The sequence below is a fragment of the Micromys minutus genome (assembly GCF_963924665.1).
Source record: "Micromys minutus genome assembly, chromosome: X".
NCBI lineage: Eukaryota > Metazoa > Chordata > Mammalia > Rodentia > Muridae > Micromys > Micromys minutus.
Window position 1 is genome coordinate 113292750 of NC_137970.1, and position 14956 is coordinate 113307705.

Here is a 14956-nt window from a genome sequence, read left to right on the forward strand (position 1 = left end):
ATGTAGACCACGCTGGACTTGAACTCACAGAGATCAATGTGCTTCTGCCTGCCAGAGATCTAACTGCCTCTTTTAATCCAAGTGTTGGAATTAGATGTATATGTAACCATGTCTAGCTAATACTTTCATTCTTTTAGTCTAGATTTATATATATGAGCAAACCCACTCTGTATTTGTCATTGTGAATCTGGCTTATGACACCATAATCTCTTGATTTATTCTAAAAACTGCAGGTAAACAAACCTCCAATCTTGTATTTCTAAAGCAATTTAAATCTGTCACCCAACTCACTTCCAAACTCCTCCTTTGCTGTTCTGTAGATAAGCACCTAATCTTTAGTATTGAAGTAAAACCCTCTGGGTTCTGGTTTCTTCTTGCTTCTCAAGTAAAATCTGCTATTATACCTTGCCTGATCTGTGACCTGTATAAAGCCCTTGCAAAAGCAGACAACACTACAATCATCTGACAAGACTCTGCTTAGGGGGTCATTGTAGTCTGAGTCAGTATCATATGCATGATGTTCATCTTCCACTGTTTCATGACACCTAGTACAGCATTTGTCCATAGACAGTACTCACACATGCATTGAATAAGGGAATGGAGAGATATATTAGTAAAGGAACAGGCTTTGAGAACTCTGAAAATCAGAGGCCCGAGGATGGCTGGCTCTCAATCTAAGTTATTAAACAGAAATAAAAGGCTGGTGTGTGAGTTCCTTTGTCTATGAAAGATAGCAAACTGATTTAATATGGAGAAAAGTGTGAGTTCCTTTGTCTATGAAAGATAGCAAACTGATTTAATCTGGAGAAAAGTGTGGTGAATCCCTGGGCTTCTTGTCAACTAGTCACTGTATTATTATTTTAGAATTTTATCTTACATTTTTGAGATGATAAATCTAGTTACATAATTTTATCATCTGATTAATTACTAGGAATAAGATACAATTTATAAAACTTCAAAAATACACTGCTGCATTGTGTTACTCTCTTCATTATGCCCATTTGGATATGCACTAGTCATTAGTGTTCTAGGCTCCCCCTTCCACTGTTCTTTCTTCTAGACCACACTCTAGAAATTTACAGTGCTTTGTGATTCCAGCTCATTTTTGTGCGTGTGCAAGCATGAACAGTTCCTCTTTGTTCACAATCATAATTAGAAGATTTTTTTTAAAAAGTTCATAGCATCCATCTAGTTTTGAATACAAAGAATCATCTTTTAGGTTTCTCTTTAAAATATGGGTTCTGTGAGCACTTTATGTCTAAGTCTGATGCCACAATTTTCTCAAAATATCCATGGAAGGAAAACAAGGCTATCAATTCACTTTGGATTATTAAATGGGCTTTATCTCTTCCAGTCTGTTGCTGTGGAAATTGATACAACACAGGAGGCTTGGCAGTATGACAGGCAATTAAGTCACCAAGATGTTTAGCCATGTATGAGTATTTTCTCACACTGAGACCTCAAAGTGTAGCCTGCCACTGACATTGTTAGTGGTGGAATCAATTATAAAAGATGGGGCTGGCAGGTGCAATCTCATATTCTGTGGTGATTATGTATGGCCTGCCATAGACACCAACAAGTCTGTTACTCTGCATATATTTGAGCAGTTGCTTGTCTAGCTAAGCATTTAGAGTTGGAAACCATTTTTGGTGAAGGAAATCCATGTTAATATGTGTAAACAAATATCCATCGCCAATGGCAACTAATGTCACTGAGTTAAAAAAAAAATACCATCATTGGAATGATGTCCAGCTGCTGGGTGATTATGTTCTCCCACCACATTCTAGAAACTATATGTGGTTATATGATATGGAATCAGAGACCACAATTGATAGTAAAATACCAGATGTTCGGCTGAGATCAAATCCAGGTTAGTAATCTGCTCATAAGTGGAGGGCATGGTTTTCTAAATTTCTGATGAGCTTTTTTGTGTATGTACAATTTGAGTCTATTTTCCTTTCATCAATTTAAATAATTTAGGTACTGTGGAGGGGAGAAGCCAGACAGCATGGCTGAAGACATTAGTTGTTTTCCCCATGCAGAGTCTCTGTTAGAACAGCTTAAAGCTGCTTTGAGAAATGATTATTTTCATATTCCCATTTTCCCCCAAGTGAGAGTTTTTGAAAGGTGGAATTGAACCAAATCAGCCTTAAAAATATTTCATAGAGAACAAGAGAGGTGATTTAAGAAATGTAATTGTCTTTCTAATATCCCTCCTGTTTTACCAAGGCATCCCTCAAAGGCAGGATATTTTTGTCATTAATGAAATCTTAATTAGCATATGTCTAGATCAGTACTCAGTGCTGATCTAGGTCAGAGACACCTATGATGTGTCTGTGTTACCAGAGGGTTAAGTAGAGTTCGGTAAATTAGGTCTGTGCTCCATGTGTGAGCAGATTGGGAAATATCCAGCAGTGATCAGCAAGTGCATAGACTGTATGCATCTTGTCACGTCTGTTTTCAACCTAATTTTACAAGTGTTACTGTCCCCAGGAATCCTCAGAACATGAAAGAGATGGAAAACACATAAACAAAAATGAGAAGAGAAAACAAACCGAGCTAGCCCAAATATGACATGTAGAATTTCACCACATCTTACCAGCTTTTAAAAATGTACAGACTACTTATAGTTATTAGCTATATAGTAAAAGGAGCAAACTTATTGATATTTATTTATTATTTATTACTGCCACCATAGGTCCCAGAAGCTAGTTTTGCTTAGAAAATGGTCCCTCAGGGAACTAAGTTTATTCACCAAAAGGAGTCATCTGTAAAACTGCTCACCTGCTCATCTTCCTGCTTGCTAAACGCAGGGATGCAAATGAGAAATGCTGCTGGCCTCTACAAGAGAAGATTAATGCAGCTAGAACAGTTTTGACAGGCCAGTTAAAGGAGACAGAGCTAGAGTCACAGCCAGGCTGTGGATATTGATGGGAAAAGGAAAGGTGAAGGGACTGTCCTTAAGAGGAACAGCATGAATCAAGAGCGAACCCAGCAGTAAGAAGACTGAGTTGAGGAGATCCATGCGGAAGCAAACCTTCCTGGTTGGGACAGAGGACTATTAGTGTTTATGCCAATGAGAAGAAGCTGGAGAAAGGAGGTGAGCAGAGCTTGCCTTATCCTAGGAGGAACTTACTGGGGGTTTGGGGGGGTGGGCATTTTGAGCTTTTGAAAGTACCTCTTAGGCCATTGCTTGGGTGGTTGGACCTCATTTGTTTTCCAGAATTCTGGGTTGAACTACCATTTCAGGGAATTCTGATTAAAATATATTATACTGTCCCCCCCAGGCACATTGAGATTTATTGGTTTAGTTATTTCCTTCACTCACTGAACAGAAACTCATATCTGTTGATGCTCCAGTCCATTATATAAAACATCACTCTTTAAAAACATTTGTTATTAGATACTCTCTGTATTTACATTTGAAATGTTATCCCCTCCCACCACCCCACTCCCATCCCCTCACCCTCCACTTGTCTTCCGGAAGGTGCACTAGCTCCTAATCACCCTCTCCACCTCATTGCCTTGGCATTCCTCTACTTTGGAAAAACGTGCCCTCCCTGGACCAAAGGTCTCTTCTCACATTGATGGCAGACACTGCTCTCTTCTTTTACATATGCACCTGGAGCCATGGGTGCCTCCATGTGTGATCAATGGTTGGTGTATACATTCTTTAATGTCATCTTCTTTACATTTCACCTGTTGATTGACTGGCTGATTGCAGTGCTGGGGCTCGAACCCAGGGTATAGCACCGTCTAGGTAGGCACATTCCAGGTAAGCTACAGCTGCAGCCCCATCTCTATAGTACTTCTAGTACCCAGTACCTGTGGAGCAAGTGGATTGTGCGACCCGACAGAAGAACTGGTGAGGTAGAGTGAGCCCAACCCCCATGAAATTTCAGAACTGAGTATGGTAGGTGTGGGGTCAGCTCCCTGCCAAACTCTGTCTGTAACCATGAAATGCCACTAAACGGACCATGGCAGCCAGTCACATAAGCATAAAAACCTGAAGTTCTCCATGCTAATGAAGTATCTAGATAGTCCCCGAGTGTTCAGCCAATGAGCTTCCCTTCCTGGGCATTCCTTCCTGCAAAAGGTATTGGGTCCCTGGTTCACCCTGACTAAGGTGTATGTGTTGGGATTCTGTAAACCCCACCCCTCAGTTGCTTAGCAACAACCAGGTATGCCCCACCCCTCAATTACCCAGCAGTGGCCAGGTATGCTCCGCCCCAGTGACCTGACACTATAAAAGGAGCTCCTTGACCCCTCCTCTCTCTCGGCCTCTCTTGCTCTTGCAGCCTTACTCTCCCACTCCTACCCCTCCTCTTCCCTTTCTCTTCCCCCCTCTCTTTCCACATGCTCATGGCCGGCCTCTATTCCTCTCTTCTCTCTCTCTCTCTCTCTCTCTCTCTCTCTCTCTCTCTCTGCCTCTACCACCCTCTTAACTCTCCCATGACCTGAATAAACTCTATTCTGTACTATACCGTTGTGTGGCTGGTCCCTCAGGGGGAAGGGATTCCCAACATGGGCCCCTCAGAGGCATCTCCCTTGCCCCCAGGCCTCGCCACACTTCCATAGGCCATACGCCCCCGACTCTGTTCATCCTTCCCCTAACATTGGTGCCGTGACTCGGATCGTTATCCTCTCACAACATTGGTGCCCTGTGACTCTTCCTTTCAGTGACTTTTCCTTTCATTGGTGCCCCATCATCTTTTCCTTACAGTATGTGTTCACATTCACCATCAGAGAAAGCAGTTTGGACAAGCAAGGACATCTCTTCACCAAGCATCACTGCAGGGCTAGGCCTTCATTGCAAAGAGTCTTCCTAAATCTCCTGGAGAAGGCCTTTGCTCTTCAATTCCCTCCATACTCCAGGCACGCACTCAAAACCCCCACCCCCAGCCTTCCATTTCCTGCCTGGCACATAGATGCCTTGGGAGGAAGGGTGTCTGGATCCTCAACTTTGTTCCCAGCTCCCAGTGAAAAGCTGGGACTGCGTACCTGCCTCTCCTGAGCAGCATGCTGGTGCTCCAGGCACCCCTGCTACGAGATACACAGCCTGGCAAACACCATGTCCATAAAGCAGGCAAAAGACATTATTTAGAGGATGATGACAGGAAGAAAAAAAGTTTATACATGTTCACAAGCAATTTTTTAACATCTTTTTATTTACTGTGTATGTCATATGCATGCATGTGTGGAGGTCAGATGGCAATCTGAAGGAGTTACTTCTTTCTCTCTACCATGTCAGTCCCAGGACTGAATGTAAATGGTGAGACCTAAAGCCATTTTCCTTCCTTCCTTCCTTCCTTCCCTTTCTTCCTTCCTTCCTTTCTTTTCTTCCTTCCTTCCCTTTCTTCCTTCCTTCCTTTCTTTTCTTCCTTCCTTCCCTTTCTTCCTTCCTTCCCTTCCTTCCCTTTCTTCCTTCCTTCCCTTTCTTCCTTCCTTCCCTTTCTTCCTTCCTTCCCTCCTCTTCTTTCTTCCCTCCTCTTCTTCCTCCTTCTCCTCCCCATCTCCTCATCTCCTTCTTCCTTCCCTCCCTTCCTCCCTCCCTGCCTCCCTCCCTCTCTTTCTCTCTGAATCTTATCTGTGTGTTTGGCTGAAGCCAGAGATACAGAATCTGACAGTTAAATAAATAAAACCTTCTCCTGAGACTGTCATCTCCTAATTTCCTCATCCCTAAAGTAATTAGCTGATTAATGCACTTTAGTACACACATTGCTAAAAACCATGTGAAATGGGGTAGCCTGAAAACCAATGAATGGTTTAATGATCAGGCTTTTTAAAGAAATTTGAGTCCCTGCCTACTCTCCAGGTAGGTATGAATCTTTTAGCTCCCCCCCCCCAGTAGTCTATGTCATTACAGTATTCTGCAGGTTTTTTCAATAGAGGCTAGTGGAGACTCATCTATGTAATGCTATTGGAGATGCTTGGCTCTTTGATAACCTGTTGTTAATTTCTCCAATGCCATTTTTATGGGCGCCATGTGTTTTGGATTTCCTTAAGTTTAAAGTCATGTTTATTGCATTTGCAAGTTTAGGAAAGGGTTCCGTCTACCTATGGCATATAGACTATGTGAACATAGTGCCAGACAAGCCGGTCAGTTATTCAGCAGAGAGCTCAAGATGAGACCAGCACGAGAAAGTTTCATAACTGGAGATTTAACAATGAGAAGTCAAAACAGTTGAACTGTTGCTAAAAGGAGGGTACAATTATGCTAGTTCATCATCCTTATATACCTCATCGGTGCTTTAAAATTAGCATATTGAACACCCAACACTTGGAATCACTCCCTTACAACGATGTACGGGACCCTGAGGTGCTTACATAATGTTTCTGAACTTCAGTTTCTTCATTTGTAAAGATGGGGGTGATGGAACTCAGGGAATCCAACAGTTTCGAACTTGCATGCCTGTTGTAAAGGTTAACAGCTCCTAGAACTATTTGCTGGGGGTTTATCGGACTGATGCTAAGGTAGGCAGAAGAACCTACCTAATAGCAGGGTGAAACTGGCTGCTCATGGCATCTTAGCTTAAACTATGAACAGTTCCACTTTGTACCACTGACACTGATCCACAGATACATAGACTAACTAGAATTACTTGGTATTTCAGTAACTATGTTGGTACTTTGACCATATAACAAATTTATCAGGTATCTATGAATACATTTATTTCCCTAAAGTATCTGACATTAAAGATGCTTAGATGATAGGCAAATGTCTAGATACAGCCTGGAGATGGGGAAGGGCCTTCACTAGCAAGGCAGGCCTGGACTACATAAGAAAGGTATCTAATCATGATCATGGGAGCAAGCCAGCAAGCAGTGTTTCTTTGTGGTATTTGCTTCAGCCTTTGCCTTGACCTTCCTCAATGATGGACTCTGATCAGGAAGGTAAGGCAAATAAACTCTTCCCCAGTTTGCTTTTAGTCATGGTGATAATCACAGCAACAGAAATCAAACTAGGATGGCACATATGCACAGAAGAGTACTATGCAGCCATGTGAAAGGCTGTTTTTGGTGATAACATTAAGAACCTAGTGGACACTTCTGGACATTTACCCCAAAGATACTCCAACATACAATAAGGACACATGCACCACAATGTTCATTGCAGCTCTATTTATAGTAACCAGAAGCTGGAAAGAACCCAGATGTCCTTCAGTAGATGAATGGATACAAAAATTGTGGCATTGGAGTACTACTCAGCTATCAGAAACAATGACCTTATGAAATTCTTAAGAAAATGGATGTATCTAGAGAATATCATCCTGAGTGAGATAACCCAGTCACAAAAGAACAGACATAATATGCAGTCACTGATAATTGGAGACTAGCCCCAGAAAGCTCTGAATACCCAAGAAACAACTCACAGATCATATGAAGCTCAAAAAATAAAGGCCAAAAAGTCCTTAGAAAACAGCAACAACAACCAGTATATAGCACCCACGCAGAGTGGGGCACACACAGACCTTAAATCATTAATAACTCAATAGCTAGGAATATAGCTTCATGACAATTTTTGGTATTTAAAAATCATTATGTTTAACCTATACACACCAAGAAAACTTTGACTATTTCTATGTTACGTTCTGTTCTACATGTACTTTATGCTTATGGTAACTAGTAAGATTTCAATGCATGTGATCAAACCTTTAAAAAAATCAAGTACTGACAAAAATATATTCATATAGTTTTATGCCAAAATGATTTAAAAAGACTGTACATGTATCTCTCTTTTTTAAAAAAAAAAATAAAGGTGTAAGGGAAAAAAGAACCTAGTGTATATTCTAGCAAATGAAATAATCTAGGCATAGAAAAACAAGATCTCTATGAACTTGCTCATATGTGGAAACTAAATTGGTTGATTTCACACATGTTAAGAATAGAAAAAGATGTTCCTAGATGCTGTGTAGAGCAGGGAAAAGGAGAGTAAGGAAAACTTGGTTAAGAGATGATATGTTATAGAATATATAAGAACTTCTGGTGTTCTATGATGAGGTAGGGTGAATATAGTTAGCAAACATACTTACAGATTTCAAAATACCTAGGGGAAGATTTTTGAAGATATCCCCATTAGAAGTGATACAAATTAAAGTGTTAGACATGCTAATCACCCTGGTTGGATCATTAGTCAGTATATACATGAATCAATATATACATCAGGATTTACATAAATACTTTTGCTTATATTTTTGTGTATCAGTAAAAAATAAATGCATGCTAAAAGTGGACAAGGATTTTGCACAGTCTCCAAATACTAATGAATTCTTTTAAGAATGGCCTTCAGGTAGAGGTTGCCATTGATTCTCAAGATTTTCTCTTTTACAGATTCCCAAGTTTTATGAGGTTTGTCATATTAAAAGAATTGCTAAGACAGAGTTTGGAGACATAACAAGGTTAGTAATATAGAAAAAAACATGATACTTGAAAAGATCAGTTCTCAATCATTCCTTCATATTTTTCTAATTATAATGATTATGAGAATTAGGGTCTATTGACTTCATATAGTACCTTACACTGGACTTTGATGTTCTCCACCTTTAGTTTGTCTGTGTGATTACTTTTTTTCTTTTTCTTAAAAACAGGGTTTCTCTATGTAGCTCTGGCTTACCTTGAAATTTTTCTGTAGAACAGGCTAGCCTTGAACTCAAAGATGCGCTTACCTCTGCATTCCGAGCGCTGGGATTAAAGGTGTGCGCCATCTCCACCAGCTCAGCAGTGTCATTTTAATCTCCTACAAATCTTCTGAACAGTGTTTCTGCCAGTCTGGTTCATTCCTTGTCCATCAAACAAGAAGCAGTTCCCACTTCTTCCACTGTGCTTCTTTTAGAGTCTTTCTGAGCTCTCCTGCTCATCTGAACACTTGGCCAAAGACCTTTCCGGAAGTAAGAGTGGAGGGTTCTGGAGCCTCTCCAGAGATTCCAACTAATCTTGCCATCTGAAGGTGATTCTGGCTCAATTGCAGCCAGTCTCTTGCTTTTAGGTGCAATTAGGGCAGAAGTCCTGGAGCGTATAGTAGGTGTAAGGTTAAGCAAAGAGGAAGTCTTCATGTTTTTAGCTATGGGGAAGCTGGGATGAGATTTTCTGTTTGTGTAGCTGCTTTGCTAGTCACCTTCAGTCCTGTAAGTAACTTGTTAGTCATGTTATGTAAAGCTAAGAACTTCATTGGTTCCTTAACTTGCTTCTGTTTGCCATTGATGCTTTACAGGCTCTGTTATTCCATGTGCTAGTTGAAAGTAAGAGTTCTTTGGTTGGATGGCTAACCCTGACACAGTTCTGTAACTAACTCAAGGAATGAGTCTGCTGAACGGGAATACCTCTTTCACATTGTATATGTAAGATTTCCTCAGCTGGCATCTTCTCAGAGCAGAGGGAATATATAAGCATGAACAAGAGAAGGGTCAGTGCTGTTATTTATAAAACCAATGTATTTATTTGGTTGCTTATCTGACAATCTACCTTTCAAACCTACATTTTCTTAAATTGAATCTCAATGATTACCTTTCATGGCAGGTTGCTGGTTGTTTTGGAGACTAAATGCATGATCATCTTCTACTATAGTCAGAATCTTTAGTACTAACCAAAAGTCTATGTTAGAAGGTTGGTCCCTGTTTGGTGCTGCTGGGATCAGGTGAAATCCTTCAAAAGTGGGAGGGTTTCTGGTCATCCGAAGCATGGGACAGTCCTTCCATCTGTTCCCTCTTCTTTCTGTCACCTTCCAACAGTGACATGAACAGTTTGGTTCTGCCGTATACTTCCTCCACAATGTGTCCCAGTAGGTCCAAAGAAATAGAACAAACCCAAAGGACCAAAACCTTTACATCTGTGCGCCAAGAGAAACCTTTGTGTTATAAAGTTGGCTATTTTTGGTCATCTGTTAGAGTTGTGAGAAGTTGATGACCATATCATCGAATCATCCATAATTCCTTTAACATGGGTTAGAAAACCATGCACACTTTCTGAGCAAGCAGTTGGCAACAGCCTGGTTCTATATAGCCCTCCAAATGCTGTTATTGATGCACTGGCCCCAGATGCCTTGGAGTAGTTGTTTTTGTTTTTGCTCTTCATGTTTCTCCTCCTCCCAGCCTTTGGCGCAGTGCCTAGTCTATAGTAGATTGAATTCATGCAGAAATGACTGAACTCATGCAAGGCTCAAAAAGGAGTTTTTTTTTAAACTGCCTTCCATTTTTTTTTCTGCCAGAAATAGACAGAATAAGCACCCCCCCCACTCTCTGCCTAACATTTCAGCCAAAGATAAAAAGTCCCATGTCTCCCAGCCAGTTGCTGCAGTGCCCTTCTGTGCCTGGCTTTATGAAGTTGTTAAAAAAAAAGTTTTCCTTGGAAAACTTTCACCAAGAAACTACCTAATGGGGGCCAGCTGCAGCTTCAGGTTTTATGAACACTTTGATAGAAACCACATTAAATAGCAACACTGGTTCACACATCAATTTCTTCGTGTTAAATCCAAGTTTGGGCACATGAGGAGTTCGTGTGATGTTTACTTTTCACGGCCATCATTGGTGGAAAAAAAACAAAACAAACAGCAGCAGCAGCAACAACAACAGTAACGGTAAAAGCAAAGGCAAAAACAAAAACTGTTCTGTTTAGATGCTAGTAGGCATGAAGTCAGAAAATACCAAAAAACGCTTTGTGAAAACTCAAACTGGTCACAAAATATTTTGCGTTTGGGGGGGGCTCAGTGAAGCAGGGAAGGGTCAAGGATTACCAGAGAAATACTCAACAATTCCCTAAGTGGTTGTAGCAGTCCCTACGTTGTTTCTGGCATTGCTTGCTGGGGTAGCTGTGTGGCCTGCCCAGCACTAACATGCTTCTTTTGTCCCGTTCTTTGATTGCCACTCCTTTGGTATTTCCCTTTGGTGCAATCTCGGTACTTCATTGGCTCCAGATGTCTCACCCTCTTGTCTCGGTTGGCACCCAATCAGGAGAAGGTATAAATAGTCCAGCAGCCACTAAAAAGAAATGGAGAAAAAACATAGGTGTGTCCTTCGTGCTTCAGAATTTACATTAGGTGTTGACCATCACTTGATTGATTGGTAAAACCAAGATAAGTGTGCCCTGTGGCTGTTGTTCCTAATCCTGCTTGAAGAGTGGATCACAACACAGAGTAAGAAGCACACATCTCCGAGTTTGTCTTCTTCTTTTTTAAACTATGAATGACATTTTATTTAGTCATTTTCTTTACAACTGGAACTCTGGGAATTTAAAATTAACATCCTTGCCCGTGAGCTTCTTGTACACACTGGGAAAAGTTCCGACCTCGTGCTCAGCGTTGTTCTGCTGTGCTTTGTCTACATGAACTTCTGTGAGGCCGCGCCCTCCAGGTTCACACGGATCCTCTTACCCACAGTTCACTTCGGAAGACCAAGACCTCTAGGATAGCGTCGTGTACTTCGGTCAGGGTGCGGCTTCTGGGGCGTTTTTTGCTTATTTTTCGTATGGCTTTTCCGGGTTGGCTTGGGCAGAATCCTCCTCTGAGCAAGGAAGACCACATGCGTCCCGCTGAACTTTTTCTCCAACTCATGAATTAGCCGGACGTGGATTTTTCTGGAAAGATTCCAGCTGAGGAACTGGTATAAAAATTATGATAGCTTTTCGACCACCACCAACCTCGATTTCCTTGGCCGCGGTGATGTTGAGTTCCCGCAGCTGCGCCTTCTGAGTTCATCTCCAGCTTGAGCAGCGCCTGAGAGACGCCAGATTCTTGGGTTTCACAGTCTTGGCACTAGAGCTGAACATGGCTTCATCCTTACGGAGTGCCGGCTTAGAAAGAGGTACAGGTAGAAATCTCGCGAGAGCAGCTCATATCTGTGGGGTTTTTTTAAACTGTAGTATTTGTGTCTTCTTCAGGCTTCCCATTTCCATATTGAAAGAAAATAATCCCTGGCAAGGCAGTCATAGGATGAAATGAGACGGTGCATGAGTAGCAGCTAACACATAGTAGGTGCACAGTAATGACAACTATTGTAATTACTATCTTTAAAAAATGGTTACCTTTTACTTATTTATTTACATTTATTCCCTCTCTCCCCTCTCCCCTCCCCCTTCCCCTCCCCCCTCACCTCCTTTCTGTGTGTATGAGTGTGTGTGTGTGAGAGAGACACATGTCTACATACCTTGACACAAGTATGGTGGTCAGAAGACAATTTGCAGGAGTTAGTTATCTCCGTCCACTATGGGGGATTCCTTGGGGTCAAACTCTGGTCCTCAGGCTTAGCAACAGGCACCTTTAAATACTAAGCCATATTGTTGGTAAATCCCAAGATGATGATTATGGAAGGAAGAGTATCCCAATTCAGTGCTTCTCAATGAATGGCAATTTTGACTTTGTAAAGTTAAGACAATAAAAAAGATGATATAGAGTTGGGAAGAGGATGTGTACCTGTGAGCAATTAGAAAACAGGGAAGGGTGGATATTGTCTAAATATATTATGTGCGTGTATGAAATTAGCAAATAATAAGAAATAAAATTTTGGCCAGAGTCTAGGGACAACTTGAAGGGTAGGCAGTGGTCATTGCTAAATGTCTTACAGTGAATGTTATATACATAGAAGCCCCCCTCCCACACACACTCTCAGTCTGCTGCAAAGTAAGAACAGCACTGAGATTGAGGTACCAATTTTTAATTTTTATTTTTCAATTGAACTATTATTACACCATTTTCCCTCTTCCCTTACCTCCACTGAATCCTTCTAATGTACCCCCTTCTCTTTCTCTCTCAAATTCATAGCCTCCATTTCTTTGTGTGTGTGTGTGTGTGTGTGTGTGTGTTTGTGTTTGTGTGTGTGTAATTTCTTCATATATACCCTGTGATGGTTTGTATATACTTGACCCAGGGACTGGCACTGCTAAGAAATATGTTGTTGGAGTAGGTGTGTCGCTATGGGTGTGGGCTTTAAGACCCTCATCCTACTAAGGGGTATGCAACCTCATAGGAAGAACAACAGTATCAACCAACCAACCCCCCGCAGCTCCCAGAGACTAAATTACAGACCAAAGAGTACACATGGGGGGACCCATGGCCCCAGCTGCATATATAGCAAAGGATGGCATTTTCTGACATCAATAGGAGATGTGAAGGCTCATTTCCCCAGTGTAGGGGAATGTCAGGGTGTTGAGGTGGAAGGGAAAACATCCTCATAGAAGCAGGGGGAGGGTGGATGAGAGAGGAGGGAACTGGGAAAGGGGATGACATTTGAAATGTAAATGCATAAACTATACAATAAATAAATAAATACCCTCATCCTAGCTGCTTGAAAGCTAGTCTCCTCATAGCAGCCTTCAGATAAAGATGTAGGACTCTCAGCTCCTCCTGGATCATGCCTGCCTTGATTATGGACTGGAGCTCTGAACCTGAAAGTCAGCCCCAATTAAATGGTGTTCTTATAAGAGTTGCCTTGGTCATAGTGCCTGTTCATAGCAGTAAAACCCTAATTAAGACACCCCCCCCCACAAAACACACACCTCCAAACACACACACTCCTGAATACATAAATATAACCTGCTCAGTCCATTTATGTTACTTGTATGTATATGATTTGGTATTGGATAACCATCAAGAAGTAGGGACTCTTCTCTAGGGAAGACTATTCTCCCAGTTTTCAACATTCCTAAGTTGTCTGTAATTCTTTAACTATGGCTGGAACTCTATGTTATTTCCCCCTTCTGTATCAGCCTTTTTTATTGGTGGTATCCTTATTCAGGCATCCTTGTTCAAATCTTGCTTAGGCAGCAATGTTGATGAGACTTCATGGATATAGCTTTTCTGACATTTCTAGGACACACAATGGGACAGCAAACTTCCTATTCCTCTGGCTCTTAAAGTTTTGTGCTTTGATACCTGAACCTTAGGTGCTGGAGCTGTGTATCAATTGAGGCTGGGTACTACGTGGCCACTTGTCCTCTAGATTGTGATATGTTGTGGGAGATACCAATCCATAATTTGAGAAGCACTGAGGTTTAGAAAGCCATTTAACTTGTAGGTACAGTGTATGGGTATTTTACCTCTAGTCCTTCCATTTGTGGTCTCCTAAAAAACATCTATCAAGCTCATCTATGAACATAAATTTTTATCAAGGTAAACCTGAAAGCTCTTAGAACTGGTTCTTACAGGAAGATTCACTTTGTGGATGTTATCTGGCTTCACAAGTGACTCTCTTTAGAAACACCCTAACTTATATTCAATTTACTCTTGAGCTTCCCTGCAGGCCAAAGTAATGCTAAGATATGGTTTTAGGTCTGAGGTGCAGAAAAAATAGTAGAGGATTTCCTGGCATCTGCACGATCTTTGGTTTGACACCTTGAACTGCATTACATAAAATTATTCCAGTTATTGCAAAAGAGTTTTTAGTCTTACTGTGTCTTGTTCTGCTGTGTTCAGTTGATAGTCTTGGAAGGTCTGCTCTGTTTGGAAGGGAATCAAAGGAGGAGTGGAACTAGGGAAGAGAGGAGGTGGGGGTGGCCGGGAAGGAGTGGAAACTGTGGTCAGAATGCATTGTATGAGAGAAGAATAAATTTAAAAAGTGAAAAAAGGAATTTCAGGTAAACAGTAGTGAAAATTTCTGAGTCAGACTGAAAATTCTAGTCAGACTATAACTTAGAAAAACATAAAAAGAGAAGCTCATGCACCAATCACTTTGTTTGCTGGAGTATCTTTCTGATCAGGTTTGAAAAATAAAAATCTATCTTAACACTGATCTCAGCTAAATTAGACACAAGACACATTTTTTATTTATTTGTATAAGTCTAGTTCATAGAGGGTGTAACAGAATCATTTGGGGTTTGGTTTTGGGATAAGGTTACCAGTCTGCATCCCCATACCTGGGCAGTCTTGGAGGTTATAAATGATCAGTGTGTGCTTTAGATTGTACAGTGCTGGTCACCTATATCACATACTCCACAATTTAATTAAATCTAAATTCTTCAACAAATTGCA

The 14956-nt window shown here is 41.1% G+C and overlaps 1 pseudogene across 1 annotated transcript; it reads right to left on the reverse strand.

Moving 5' to 3' along the window:
- Window positions 1-11202: 11202 nt before the first annotated feature.
- Window positions 11203-11760, reverse strand: LOC308414758 (small ribosomal subunit protein eS7-like; annotated as a pseudogene). Its single transcript has one exon. The product of its transcript is annotated as a small ribosomal subunit protein eS7-like (transcript).
- Between the last annotated feature and the right edge of the window lie 3196 nt (window positions 11761-14956).